Below are 13,250 nucleotides of genomic sequence, written 5' to 3' on the forward strand. Positions count from 1 at the left end.
AAGGGTTTAGTAAATCTCACCTACCAAAACTGTCTGGACAGATCTTTTTTTGGAGATATATTTTCATTTACAACTTCAATTTCTTTCATGGTTGTTGGTATATTTATATTTTTGTTTATATTTTTTATTTCTTCTTGAGTCAATTATGTTGAATTATACACTTTTCTATAAAATTGTCCATTCCTTCTACGCACTGGCATAAATCATTAACATATATAGTATTCGTTAATGATTAAAAACTCTCTGTATGTATACATTTTTCCAAGTTTACATTCCTAATATTGCCTATTTGTGCCTTTTCTTTTTTCTTTATTGGTCTTACCAAATATATGACTATTACATTAACCTTTGTGAAGAACCAGCTTTTTGTTTCATTACTCATCTTGCTAGTTTGTGTATTTTATATTTTATTAATTTCTGCTTTCATCTTCATTTCTTCTCTCCTTCTACATTCTTTGAGTTTACCAGTTGTGTGCTGGAAGCAGCTCATATCAACTAATGAGAACTAATTGTAACATTTTCATGAAATTTGCCATCTGGTTGTTAAAGACAGCCATTATTAAAAATTAAATTATATAAAATTACAATTAAAAATAAAGTTAATAAACATTCCAAACTTGTCACTTAGTTTACTACATTTTACTATTATTCATGCTCTTGAGGTTATTTAGTTCTATTACCCATGAATGAAGGAGATGCTGTAGATGTGCTACTACTATGCATCTTTTCCCAGTGATGTTATGTTGCCAGCTTGAAATTGACCACAATTTAAATCACAGTAATTTGTATATGCTGTCAATTAGGATTTGATTTATTGTGTTGGTGATTGTCTAGACTTAAGAAAGTGATAAAGAAAACATTAATAATGCAGATTGAAGTTAAAACTGTGCTGTGTCTGTAACTGTTACATTTTTGAATAGCACAAAATATGGAGGAAATATTCTTCCAGTATTTGAAAACTATTATCTGAGTCAGCAAATAAGTTACACTTATTACTGACAAGTGAGTGAAGTTCCTACATAAGTTTTTGTTGTTTCTTTTCTGTCTTGATCATTAACATAAATGAAAATATCAACCAATATTCATGGTGGAACTACACTAAAAAATCTGATTGTTAAACATTTACCAGCACAGGGCTGCTTTATTCTCTTATTCTTTTACCATCTTGAGTTAAACATTTTACTTATTAATTTTCAGTGTTTCTTGTTTTTGTAATAAATGCCTTTATATCTTTATATTTCTTTCTAATTACCACTTTGGCTAGTAGTGTGCTGGTAAACAGACTCTGAAAAAAAAGTTAAAGAAAAAAAGGGGGGGAAGCCCTGATTTGCAGCATTTGCTGGTTTTAATAGTATGAATGCTCCCACCATTGCTGATTTCAAGCTATGTAACAACTTGCTGGCAAAATTCCTGAATATTTAAAACCAAGGTTTGGGAGCTGGTATAAAGGAGTTCTTGTCAACTGCTAATAAGCTATATGGCATAGCTTCTTATATGTAGCATTTCTTTATCAATCAGTTATAAACATTTGATAATTTTCAAAAATGTGTATTTCCTAATACCTGAGAATTTAGAAGTGCATATTTATAGTTTGAAGTCTATGACTTTTTGAGGGGCTTCTTTTGGCTTCTTTTTCAATAAGCATTTATTTCTCATTTTATTGCATGATGGTTGAAGAATGAGGTATTATATTCACATTTTGTTTTTCAAAATTTTTGTGTCCTAGAATGTGTTCAGTTTTTGCAAGTTTCCATTATGTGCTTAAAAAGTTTTGTTTTTCATTTGGTAGATGCAGGATTCTTAAAAAATATAGCTTTTATGTTTTTTAGAAGTTTTGGGTTCATAACAAATTAAGTAGAATGTACAGTGAGTTCCAATATACTACCTCCCACTGACATGCACAACCTCCTCCAACATCAACAACCTGCACCAGTGTTAAATTTGTTGCAATCAATCAATCAGTTAATCAATCGTTGAACCAACTTTCACACATTAGCACCCAAAGTCCATAGTTCATATTAGAGGTCACTCTTGGTTTCATAGGTTCTATGGGTTTTGACAATGTATAATGACATGTGTTCACCATTATAGTATTGTACAGAAAAGTTTCCTTGCCGTAAAAATCCCTGGTGCTCTACTCATTCATTTGTCCCTTTCTTCAATCTCCTGACAACCACTGCATTTTTACTGTCTCCAGAGTTTTGCCTTTTCTTGTCATATAGTTAAAATCATACAGTATGTGGCCTCATCAGATTGGTCAGTGTTTTTTTTATATGTACTTATTAGCTCAATTTTATTATCTTATTCAAATCTTATATACATATCCCTGTTAACTTTTGTCTACTTTGTCACTTCCTGATTGGAATGTGTTAAAATCTCTCACTGTGATTATGGATTTGGTTATTTCTCATTTGAATTTTGTCAGCTTTCACTTCAGATATTTTGGAGCTATATTTTTAGATGCACTGAAATTGTTGTCTTTCAGTGGATGACTATTTGCTAATTAAATGGTATGTCTCTTTGTCTTCATTAATGCTTTTCACCTTAAATTCCTTTTTGTGTATTCTTTTTCCATCTCCTCCCCATTTTTATTTTAACTTCTCTGATTAATGATATTTTAGGTGTGTTTCATATAGAGAACCCATAGCTGAATTTTTAATACCTAATCTGAGTGTCTCTGTATTCAAATAGGCATTTCTAATCCATTTACATTTATTGTGACTATTGATTTTGTACTTTTGTGTTTTCTGACTACCAGGTTTTTCCTTTGCTTTTTTCCCTTCTCTTTCATGTCACACTATTTAAGGGCATTGAGTTTTTCAGGTTGACTTGGAGCAGGGACCACATAATTGCTATCCTCAGGCCAGCAACTAGGCTTTTTTCAAAGAATATACTTTTTCCATTTCTCTGCATTTTATCTTCCCCAGCTATATCATATCTAACTCTGCTATATCCAGAATTTACAATCCTGACTTCTATCTTCTTTTGAGCATTAAAATTCTAGATCCTAAGACCTATATCTTCACTTATCTATTTGTGACACAAGTCTTCAAATCCTACCTACCACTTTGGATATTTTCTCTGTTTCTGGTGCCTGGAGATTTCTTTTCTTCTTCTCAAGATCAAGTATGCATTAATACTTTTATATCTGGCATTTTTACAAATTTGGAATGTATAAGTTTGTGGTATATGTATATGCATGTCTGTGTGTATTGCTGAGATGTTGGATTACTTCCTACATCAGCCAAGGCTTTGATCTCAAGTGAAAAACAAGTCTGTGCTCGTAACCACTAGGCTCTACACCTCCCAGTGTTGTTTTCCCTATTAGGCTTCCAATATTATCCTTGATGTTTCTGTGCACTTTATAGATAAAGAGCCAGAATTTGTGAGATACACTTTCTCTATATAGTATAAATAAACCTATCTGTCACATTTGAAGTTAGCAAGTATGGAAAACAAGTTAGCAAATTAATTATCCTTCATTTACTTTCCAAATGAGCCGAATATTTCCTTCGTTATCTAATAATTTGTTTTTTTTTATTCAGGACCTTAATAAATAAAGACATTCACCTACTATATTAGTTATAAATTACCTTTCACTGGACACCAGGGTGCCAAATTCAGACAGTTCCTTCTTACATAAATAAGACCTAAAGTTTGATGAAGAAACTAAAATTTCGTTCTTAAAATTATAGTGTAAGCAGGATTATATATAGATATGCTGTTTTTTCCTGCTGTGGACATTCTGCTTTGACTAATATATTTAGAAGACTGAAGATGAACACCTGTTTCTCTAGTGGTTCTCTTTTGTACAGTGACCTTTGCCTCGCCCATATAAATACACACATGGTGATTAAGCTGTCAGATATCACAGGGAACTTTTTCAGGGGTGAGGACAATGAATCACTCTTGGAATTTCTCACTTATGGTCCCCGATGTCTGCCATCCAGCTATTTCTTTGCCCACTCTTTTATTAAGCCAGAGTCTCCAAATGGGCCACTAATATTGTGGTATTTGAGGATTCTCTATCAAGCATAGGGCTTGGATTAGATTATCTCTTACTAAAAGCCCTCCCAATTCTGACATTTTATGGGCTCATATTTTACTGCCAGTTTCCATGATAGAGGACAGATATCACATGATATTGAGTTTGTGCTTAGGAAAGTGTCAATGCTCATGTTTATTGCCACAATAGGACTTAACACAAAGCTATTTATCAGTAGAGAACTCACTGTGCCCCAGAGCTTTTCCATTTTGTGGAAGAAAAGGGAAGGAGGCTAACATTTATTGAGTTATCACATAGTATATATTATCTTAGTTGAAACTTACTACCTATGAAGGAGATGCTATGTCTCCCTTTTACAAGAAAATAAGTTTGAGAGAATGGAAATGATTTGCTCAATATTGCTTATCTAGTAAGTAGTGGAAATGAGATTGGAATTTAAGTCCTTCTTATTTTAAAGTTTTTCCACAGCTCATGTTACCTGTCCATCCATCCATTAATTTATTTCTCATATAGTTATTAAGCACCCACTATGTGCCAGGTAGGCACTGTGGATACAGTGGGAAATAAAATAGACAAGATCTAGGGCACCTGGGTCGCTCAGTCGGTTAAGTGTCTGCCTTTGGCTCAGGTCATGATCCTGTGGTCCTGGGATTGAGCCCCACATTGGGTTCCCTGCTCAGTGGGGGTCTGCTTCTCCCTCTCTCTCTCTCTCTGCCCCTCCTGCTGCTCATGCTCTTTCTCTTGCTCTCTCTCTCAAATGAATAAATATTTAAAAAAATAGGCAAGATCCTTGCTCTCTATCATGTTTTTTAAAAAAATATTTTATCCATTCATTTGAAATAGAGGGAGAGCAGGAGCAGGGGGAGAGGTACAGGGAGAGGGAGAAGCAGACTCCCCACTGAGCTGGGAGACCAATATGGGGCTTAATCCAAGGACCCAGAGATCATGACCTGAGCCAAAGGCAGATGCTTAACCATATGAGTGACCCAGGCACCCTCCATGGGTTTTTTACAGTATTAAATTATCCTAAATATGGTAGACCACAGGACAATAAGCATCCCCATGGCTGCAGTAAGATTCAAACAGATGATTTGATTGTAAAGATCCTGGAGAGCAATGGTAAGATCTGGTTAACATTGGTCTGGAGAAGGACTAATCATCTGATTTGGTCATTCGTTTGTTAGGACTCCCAAAATACCCCATCACATTTGAGCAAAACTAACATCAAAGTGTTATGGTAGGGACTTAACACTTCTCAGGTGTACATGCCTCTAAGAAAACTTTTATTGAGGTTTAAATACTTACCATAAAATTCACCCATTTTAAATATATACCCAATGGTTTTTAGTGCATTCCAAGGGTTGCAAACTATCACCACAATTCAGTTTCAGAACACTTTCATCACCTTTGAAAGAAACCACATAAACATTATCAGTCATTTCGATTCCTGCTGTTCCCTCCCTCTCTACTCCAACCCCAGGAAACTACTCATCTATTTTCTGCCTCTATGGATTTGCCTATTCTAGACATTTTACATAAATGGAATCATGTAATATATGACGCTTTGTGACTTGCTTGTTTTACTTAGCATAACGCTTTCAACATTTATCCAAGTTGTAGCATAATTCAGTACTTCATTCTATTTTATGGCCAAATAAAACTCCACTGTATGAGTTACCACATTTTATTTATCCATTCATCAGCTGACAGACATTTGGGTCATTTCCACCTATTGTGAATAATGGTGTTGTGAAACTTTTGTACCAGTTTTTGTTTGGATAGTCAGTTTCAATTCTTAATTTTGATAGATATTTAGGAGTGGAATTACTTGATTCTGTGTTAATTTTATGCTTAAAATATTAATGAACTATCAAACTGTTTTTCCAAGGAGGCTCCACCATTTTACATTCCCATCAACAATGTATGTTCAAGTTCCTCCACATTCTCACCATTTTATTTTATTTTTAAGATTTTATTTATTTATTCATGAGAGACACAGAGAGAGGCAGAAACATAGGCAGAGGGAGAAACAGGCTCCCTGCAGGGGAGGACTTGATCCCAGGACCCCGGGATCACGACCTGAGGCAAAGGCTGATGCTCAACCACTGAGCCACCCAGGGCACCAGCCACCAGGTTGGTGCCCCTCTCACCAACATTTTATAAGCCTATTTAAAGTAGTCTTTATAGCACTTTAATAATAATAACAACATTATTAGCCAGCATTCCCTTTGTGTCAGATACTCTTCTGAGTACTTTATGTAAATGAACTTACTAATTCTTCATAGAACTCTATGACATAGGAACTCTTATTTCAGATGAATAAATTCAGGCACAGAGAAGAAACGTAAATTGCCCAAACTCACACAATTAAAAAATATCAGAGCCAAGACTTGAATCTAGGAAGTTGACCCTAAAATGTATAGTCTTGACAAATAGACAATAGGCCTCTGTAATAATAGATAATAGGTCACATTCTGAGTGTTTTATACCCATTTCCTGACTTCATCTCAAAAATGCCAATGAATTGGGTACTATTTTATCCCCTTCCATCCCACAGATGCAGCGACTAAGCCATAGAAAGGTTAAGTACTTAAGGTCACATGGTTTATATCTGCAAGACTAAGATGCAAATCCTGGTGAAGCGTACTTCACCCCTGTGCTCTTGGGGACAGAGCTGGAGCTCAAGCAACTTCAGTGGTAGAAGGGGAAGGGAAGTAGTCTGTACACTTAGGTAATAAAAGCTACAGGAAACAGGATCGCCTCCACCCTACTGAATTTTCAGTGACACCTGCTTGCAAATAACTGCAATTAAAAAAGTAATGCGAAATTAGCTGAGAGGTTTAGGTGGAACTCAGTGACATGGGGGGTGGGCTTTTTTTAGTAGATAAGTAGAACATTGTCCAAATTGGAATGCATTTCCCCTGGATCATCATCAGCTGTCATTGTTGCTAAAGCAGAAGCAATGACTCACTTTCAAAATGTTTTCTACTGTTTTAAAAAATTAACAGTTACAGGGGCACCTGGGTGGCTCAAACATCAGACTGTTGATTCTGGCTCAGGTCATGATCTCAGGGTCATGAGACTAAGCCCCAGATAGAACTCCACACTGGGAATGGAGACTGCTTGAGATTCTCTCTCCCTCTCCCTTTGCCCCTCCCTCTCCAAAAAACGTTTTAAAAATTAACAGTTACATTTGATATTTTGTATTTTTCAGGTAAGAAATAAATGACAGGGGACACTTGGTGGCTCAGGACTCCTGGTGGCTCAAAAGTTGAGCATTTGCCTTCGGCTCAGGGAGTGATCCTGGAGCCCTGGGATGGAATCCCACAGAAAAAAAAGATTTGAAGTTCTAGCCCACAGTTGAAGTTGTAAAGTATTTCCCAATATTTTCTAAACTTGTCCTCACCATTTCATCCATCAAATCAAGTACATTATCCATGGAGTCTGTTATTTCTTTTTTTAATCTTAAAGATTTTATTTATTCATGAGAGACACAGAGAGACAGATTGGCAGAGACATAGGCAGATGGAGAAGCAGACTCCCTGCAGGGATCCTGATGAGGGAACTATCTCTGGACCCAAGGATCACACCCTGAGCCAAAGACAGATACTCAATAGCTTAGCCAGCCAGGTGTCTCTAGAACTTCAAATCTTAAAGTTGATTTCTATTTTATCAAACTGACAAAGTCTGTGTGGTGGATAAGGACCTTGCTGCTTACTAGCTTCAATCAAGCTACTTAATTTTTCTCTATCTCAGATCCCCTCTCTGTAAAATGGGCATCATAATACCTATTACATGGACTTGTACAGAGGATTGAAATGGATGAATATGTATAAAATGCTTAGAACACTTTCTGGCATATAGTAGATCTAAATAAGTGTTTGCTGCTTGTATAATAGTAGTTGTGGTAATAATAATTATTGTCATACAAAAATACTGAATGTTGCCAAGGAAGAGACAAGAGCATAAATTTTAAAATGTACCTACCCTGAAATCCCACTTTTAGATAATTTTCTTAAATAAATAATTACATGTTCAATTACAAGTATGTTCATTGCAACTATGTTTATGTAACAAAAAAATGGAGGTCCTAAATAATGTAGACCTGCATGTCTTGACAAGGAATAATCTTTACAATGTATGGCTCAGGGAAAAAATTCAGGCCATAAAATAGTACATTATGATCTCTTGTTTTGAAAAATATGTGTATTTTCATGCTTGAAGAAAGGTCTGGAATATCAATATATGAACATTAGCTTTCCCTGGGCTGTTGATCATTTTGATGCCCTCCCAGTTATTTATATTCTACCCATTTTGTTCTCAATGAGCAGGTATTATTTGTGTAATTTTAAACAGTCATTTCAAAACGTTGAAGCCTGCCAGTGTCTGATTGGCTCACCTGGCAGCGAGTTTGGGCACTAATGGATGTAGCCCAGATTGTATATGAGGCACTTTACATTCTCCACAGCCATCCAGGGACAGAATCTCAATTAGAGCATCAAGGTCTGCCTTCTGTGGCCCCTTGAGGTGTCGAGTCCACCTATGATCTGCTGTGGATTTGCATAAATTAAATGTCCACTGGATAGCTGCCATTGTCTTGAAAAATAGAATGTGATCAGCATGGGGGAGGAAAGGAAAGGGAAAATTTGCTTTTGTTTCATGGCACCCTCTTCCTGTTAATGCTGATTCAAGACTGCTTTGACCACAGCTCAGTTGCGGTTTGGTAATTTCCATGGCTGCTGCTTCTTCTTTTTTATGATGGGGAAAACAATTTGAGCAGCAGTTTCTTCCATGAGTGGCACTCCTTAGTAAAAGAGATGTCCTACAGCTGGATCATGTGCTATGGGAGGTGCACAGGCTCAGAATCACAGAATTTTCAAGAGAGAGGGGCTTTAGGGACTCAGCCCCATGCTGCGACTATTATAAATCCATGTCGACCTTTCCAGTGACAGGGAGACCTTCCTTTGCCCTTCCAGGTCCTTATAGATGGACTAAGAATCAAATTGATAGGAGACAGATTAACAGGAGGAAATCCGATTTAATGGCGTACTTACAGGGAATCCAGACAGACAAGGAAAGTCTGAAGGCAATGAGGCAAGGAAGCTTTATATGAGCTAAGGGGAGGGGTAAGGCAAAAGGTGATATTTTGAAAAACAAAGGTTGCCCTATTATGCAGATAATTTTCTTAGGTCAAAGGGAGAGCATAAGGCTTTCCTTTCTGAGGTGAATTTGGGCTGTTGAGGACCTGGAAGAGAGCTTTTCTAGCATATGCTGGGTTTTGATTACTTTTAACTCAAAATAGTGTTCCTGCCAAAGTGGCCCATCCTGGGGCAACCTGCCTTCAGCTCCTCCTACATAAGAAACAAAAAGTTTGGGGCACTTGGGTGGCTCAGTGGTTGAGTGTCTGCTTTTGGATCAGGTCCTGATGCTGGGGGTGGGGGAGGGGGTTGTTCCTGGGATCAAGCCTCTCTCATTGGGCTCCCTGCAGGGAGCCTGCTTGTACCTCTGCCTATGTCTATGCCTCTCTTTCTGTGTCTCCCATGAGTAAATAAATGAAAATCTTTTTTAAAAAATAGTGAGCTGGAGCTTACATTCTAGCGGAGAGAAAGGCAATATATAAGTAATATAAAGCCAGGCACTAGTAAGTGCTATGAAGAAAACAGAGCAGGGTATGGGATGCTTCTTTAGATGGGATAGTCATGGAAGGCTTCTCTCCTTGTTGCTGGGTGCACTGGGGAGACCCCAGGCCCTGGAGCCTGTCCTAAAGATGTTACTGAAGGTTTTTGTTCTCCTCAGGAGAAAGAATTCAAGGACATATGCAACACAGTGAATGAGCAACAAGTGGGGAAATTTATTAAAATGAAAGTATACTCTAGAGATAGAGAGAGAACGAGAGCTGCATGCCCTGAGGTTGGGTTTCTTCCTTTTCCATCATGGCACCTGCCATCTTGATTTGCTCTGGGTTCTTGTGAAGTGTGCCCAAAAGAGGCCTCTGACTTCTGATACCTGGCCATGACTTCCTCTTTGCTGACCTCCAGGTATTCTGTTAGAACCTAACTAACTATCTAACATCAGTTGACACTTGAGCAGGTAGCTGAATGGAAAAGACTAGAGCATGATCAGAGGCAATCCTGGGGCTGAAATGTATTTTAAATAGTTACCTCATATCAATTTCCAGAATTTGTTGCCACTCACGCAGAAAGGTTCCCCTGATTCCAGAAAGAGAGATGACCAGGTTCAGGCAAGTAGCAGGAAGCATTTCACAGTCCATATCAGAAACTAAGAGTCAGAGCATCACTCAGGCCACAGCAGACAAAGACTTAGAATGCCCATACCAGGATGGCCTGGGTCAGGAACAAAACTCAGCATTGAGACTCAATTCCTCAGGCTCTCAGGCTTTCTGCTGGAGAAGTTATTTGCCCCTGCTAATCTCCTCTACTCTTCCTTTGTACCCTTACCCCACCCACCCAATTCAGTGACAGAAAGATCTGGATGAGCTCCACATTACACAGAGCAACATTTTAAAACCATGGAACTAGATACTTTAAAGCCTGCCCCAGGAAGGCACAAGCCCTGGTTGTCAGGGAATTGAGGGAGCATCTAACTGAAAGGATGAGAGGAGCAAACCAGAAGGCCACTTCTACTCATTAGAGCCAGAGCACAAGCCAGTGGTGGGGAGATAGGGAGAGAAACCAGGTAAACCCAAAGAGGCCTCAGGGAAGATAGTACCTAAATAGAACTAACTCTGAGCAAACATGGATGTCAACAGTGGCTGTGTTTCAGGGCCCCTTTTAGGACCCCTAAATGAGAGGTGTTCTAGCACCCCTAATTTAGCTTCCATCCAGATGCTGAGTTTGTTCTCATTCAGTGGTCTCCTAATATCACCAAAAAGAGTAACTCATAACATCCCTAAGCACTGGGTTGTCAACTGAGTTCCCCAGGGTCCCAGGGTTCTGAGATGATGCTTTAGGAGCTGCTGTGGCAGACAAGTAGGGAAGGCTGAGCAGGTGGGCTCTGGGATCCCAAGTTTTGCTAAACAGATAAATTATATTTGTGTCTGTTATACATACAGGTTGCTAGGAAAAGGTCCAGCTTCTTTATTATTTTTTTTAAAGATTTACTTATTTATTTTAGAGAGGGACAGAGAGAGAGCACGAGAGTGAGGGCGGGAAGGGGCAGAGGGAGATGGAGAGAGAAACTTTAGCAGACTCCTGGCTGAGCTCCCAGCACCACATGGGGCTCTATCTCAAGACCCTGATATCAAGATCTGAGCTGAAACTGAGTCAGATGCTTCACCACCTGAACCATCCAGGGCCCCCCGTCCAGCTTCTTTACACACACACACACACACACACACACACACACACGCACACAAACAAAACTAAAATTGTTACCTTAAGGTGTTACTCCTTCTGGGGGGGAATGGAGTCTGGGAGCTATAAGTTAGGGTCCAGGGTGAGGCAGCCTGCATATGATTCCGGTTTCATCATGGCGGTGGCCTTGGGAAAATGACTGAGAATTCTTTGAAATTGAGATTTTGGTCATTTTCAAATTACAAAAAATTCTTGGTTCCCTTATATGGTTGCCATGAGTATCAGATGCACTGATAGTATATGAAGGGCTTTGTATAATGCCTGCCATATCAAAAGGACAAAGTAAATGTTAGCTATTATTAGCTACATTTCTCTTTTTTTAATAGAGATGTAGTGAAATGATGGGACACCTGCACCCCAACGTTCATAGCAGCAATGTCCACAATAGCCAAACCATGGAAGGAACCACGGTTCATCCATTCATCCTTTAACAGATGAATGAATAAAGAAGATGTGGTATATGTATACAATGGAATATTCCTGAGCCATCAGAAAGGATGAATACCTACCATTTGCTTCAACATGGATGGAACTAGAGGGCACTATGCTGAGTGAAGTAAGTCAATGGAGAAAGACAATTATTATATTGTTTCAGTCATATGTGGAATATAATAAATAGTGAAAGGGACTATAACAGAAAGGAAGGAAACCGAGTGGGGAAAAATTAGAGAGGAAGACAAACCATGAGAGACTCCTAACTCTGGGAAACAAACAAAGGGTGGCAGAAGGGGAGGTGGGTGGGGAGATGGGGTAACTGTGTGATGGGTACTGAGGAGGGCACTGGATGGAATGAGCACTGGGTGTTATACTATATGTGGCAAATTAAATTTAAATAAAATATTAAAAAATAAAAAATAAAAATAAATTGAATTTAAATTTTAAAAATTAGCTACATTTCTTTTTTTAAAAAATTTTTTTTAAAATTTATTTTATGATAGTCACACACACAGAGAGAGAGAGGCAGAGACACAGGCAGAGGGAGAAGCAGGCTCCATGCACCGAGAGCCCGACATGGGATTCGATCCCGGGTCTCCAGAATCGCGCCCTGGGCCAAAGGCAGGCGCCAAACCGCTGCGCCACCCAGGGATCCCAACATTTCTTAAAGTATTCTAGAACCTTACTATTCAAAGCATGGTCCAGTGCTCACCTTGGCAGCACATATACTAAAATTGGAACAAGACAGGATTAGCATGGCCCCTGCTTAAGGATGATATGCAAACTTGTGAAGCATTCCATATTTAAAAACAAAACAAAACACAAAGTGTGGTCCATAGACCAACATCACCAGCATCCCCAGGAGCATGTTAGAAATGCAGAGTCTCAGGCTGAAATACAGACCTACAGCATCAGACTCTGTACCTTAACCATATCCACAGGTGATTCATATGCACATGACAGTTCGAGAAACACTAGTTTAGAAGACATTCAAGACCAAAAGAATAGATATTTAATAGTGCTATTCTAGAGGCTATTTGTGGGGCATTACATGTGTTTCCTGGTACCCCTGGTATGGAAAATTCGCTCATCTTTCAAGGCACAGTTCAAGCATTTCTTCCTCAGTGCAACCTTTCCTGACCCACCTATCCCACCACCCCACCCTCCTGGAACTGAACACTTCTCCCTTTGTCCTCTTCTTGACTTTGAACTGACTTCTATATCATAGTGCCAAAACACATACAGCAGAGTTGGAATGTATACCCAGCAACTCAGATGTGCAAAAATGTTCTCTAGAGCTGAGCTAAACTACCCCCAGGAGCTTCCCATCCTGCTGGGCAGAGAGGGGAGGAAATGCAGACACACAATTCATTGTGTCAGTTGAAAGAATCTGCTAGAAAGAATCTGGATAAATGCTGAGTCTTGCATATTTTAAC

General features: G+C 38.6%; 1 non-coding gene across 1 annotated transcript; it reads left to right on the forward strand.

Moving 5' to 3' along the window:
* The first annotated feature begins 12,518 nt into the window (after positions 1 to 12,518).
* On the forward strand, positions 12,519 to 12,621 carry LOC129518916 (U6 spliceosomal RNA). Its single transcript, XR_008666253.1, has one exon. It is a non-coding gene; the product is annotated as a U6 spliceosomal RNA (small nuclear RNA).
* Positions 12,622 to 13,250: the final 629 nt, after the last annotated feature.

Source organism: Nyctereutes procyonoides, unplaced genomic scaffold (assembly GCF_905146905.1).
Source record: "Nyctereutes procyonoides isolate TBG_1078 unplaced genomic scaffold, NYPRO_anot_genome, whole genome shotgun sequence".
In the NCBI taxonomy this organism is placed as follows: domain Eukaryota; kingdom Metazoa; phylum Chordata; class Mammalia; order Carnivora; family Canidae; genus Nyctereutes; species Nyctereutes procyonoides.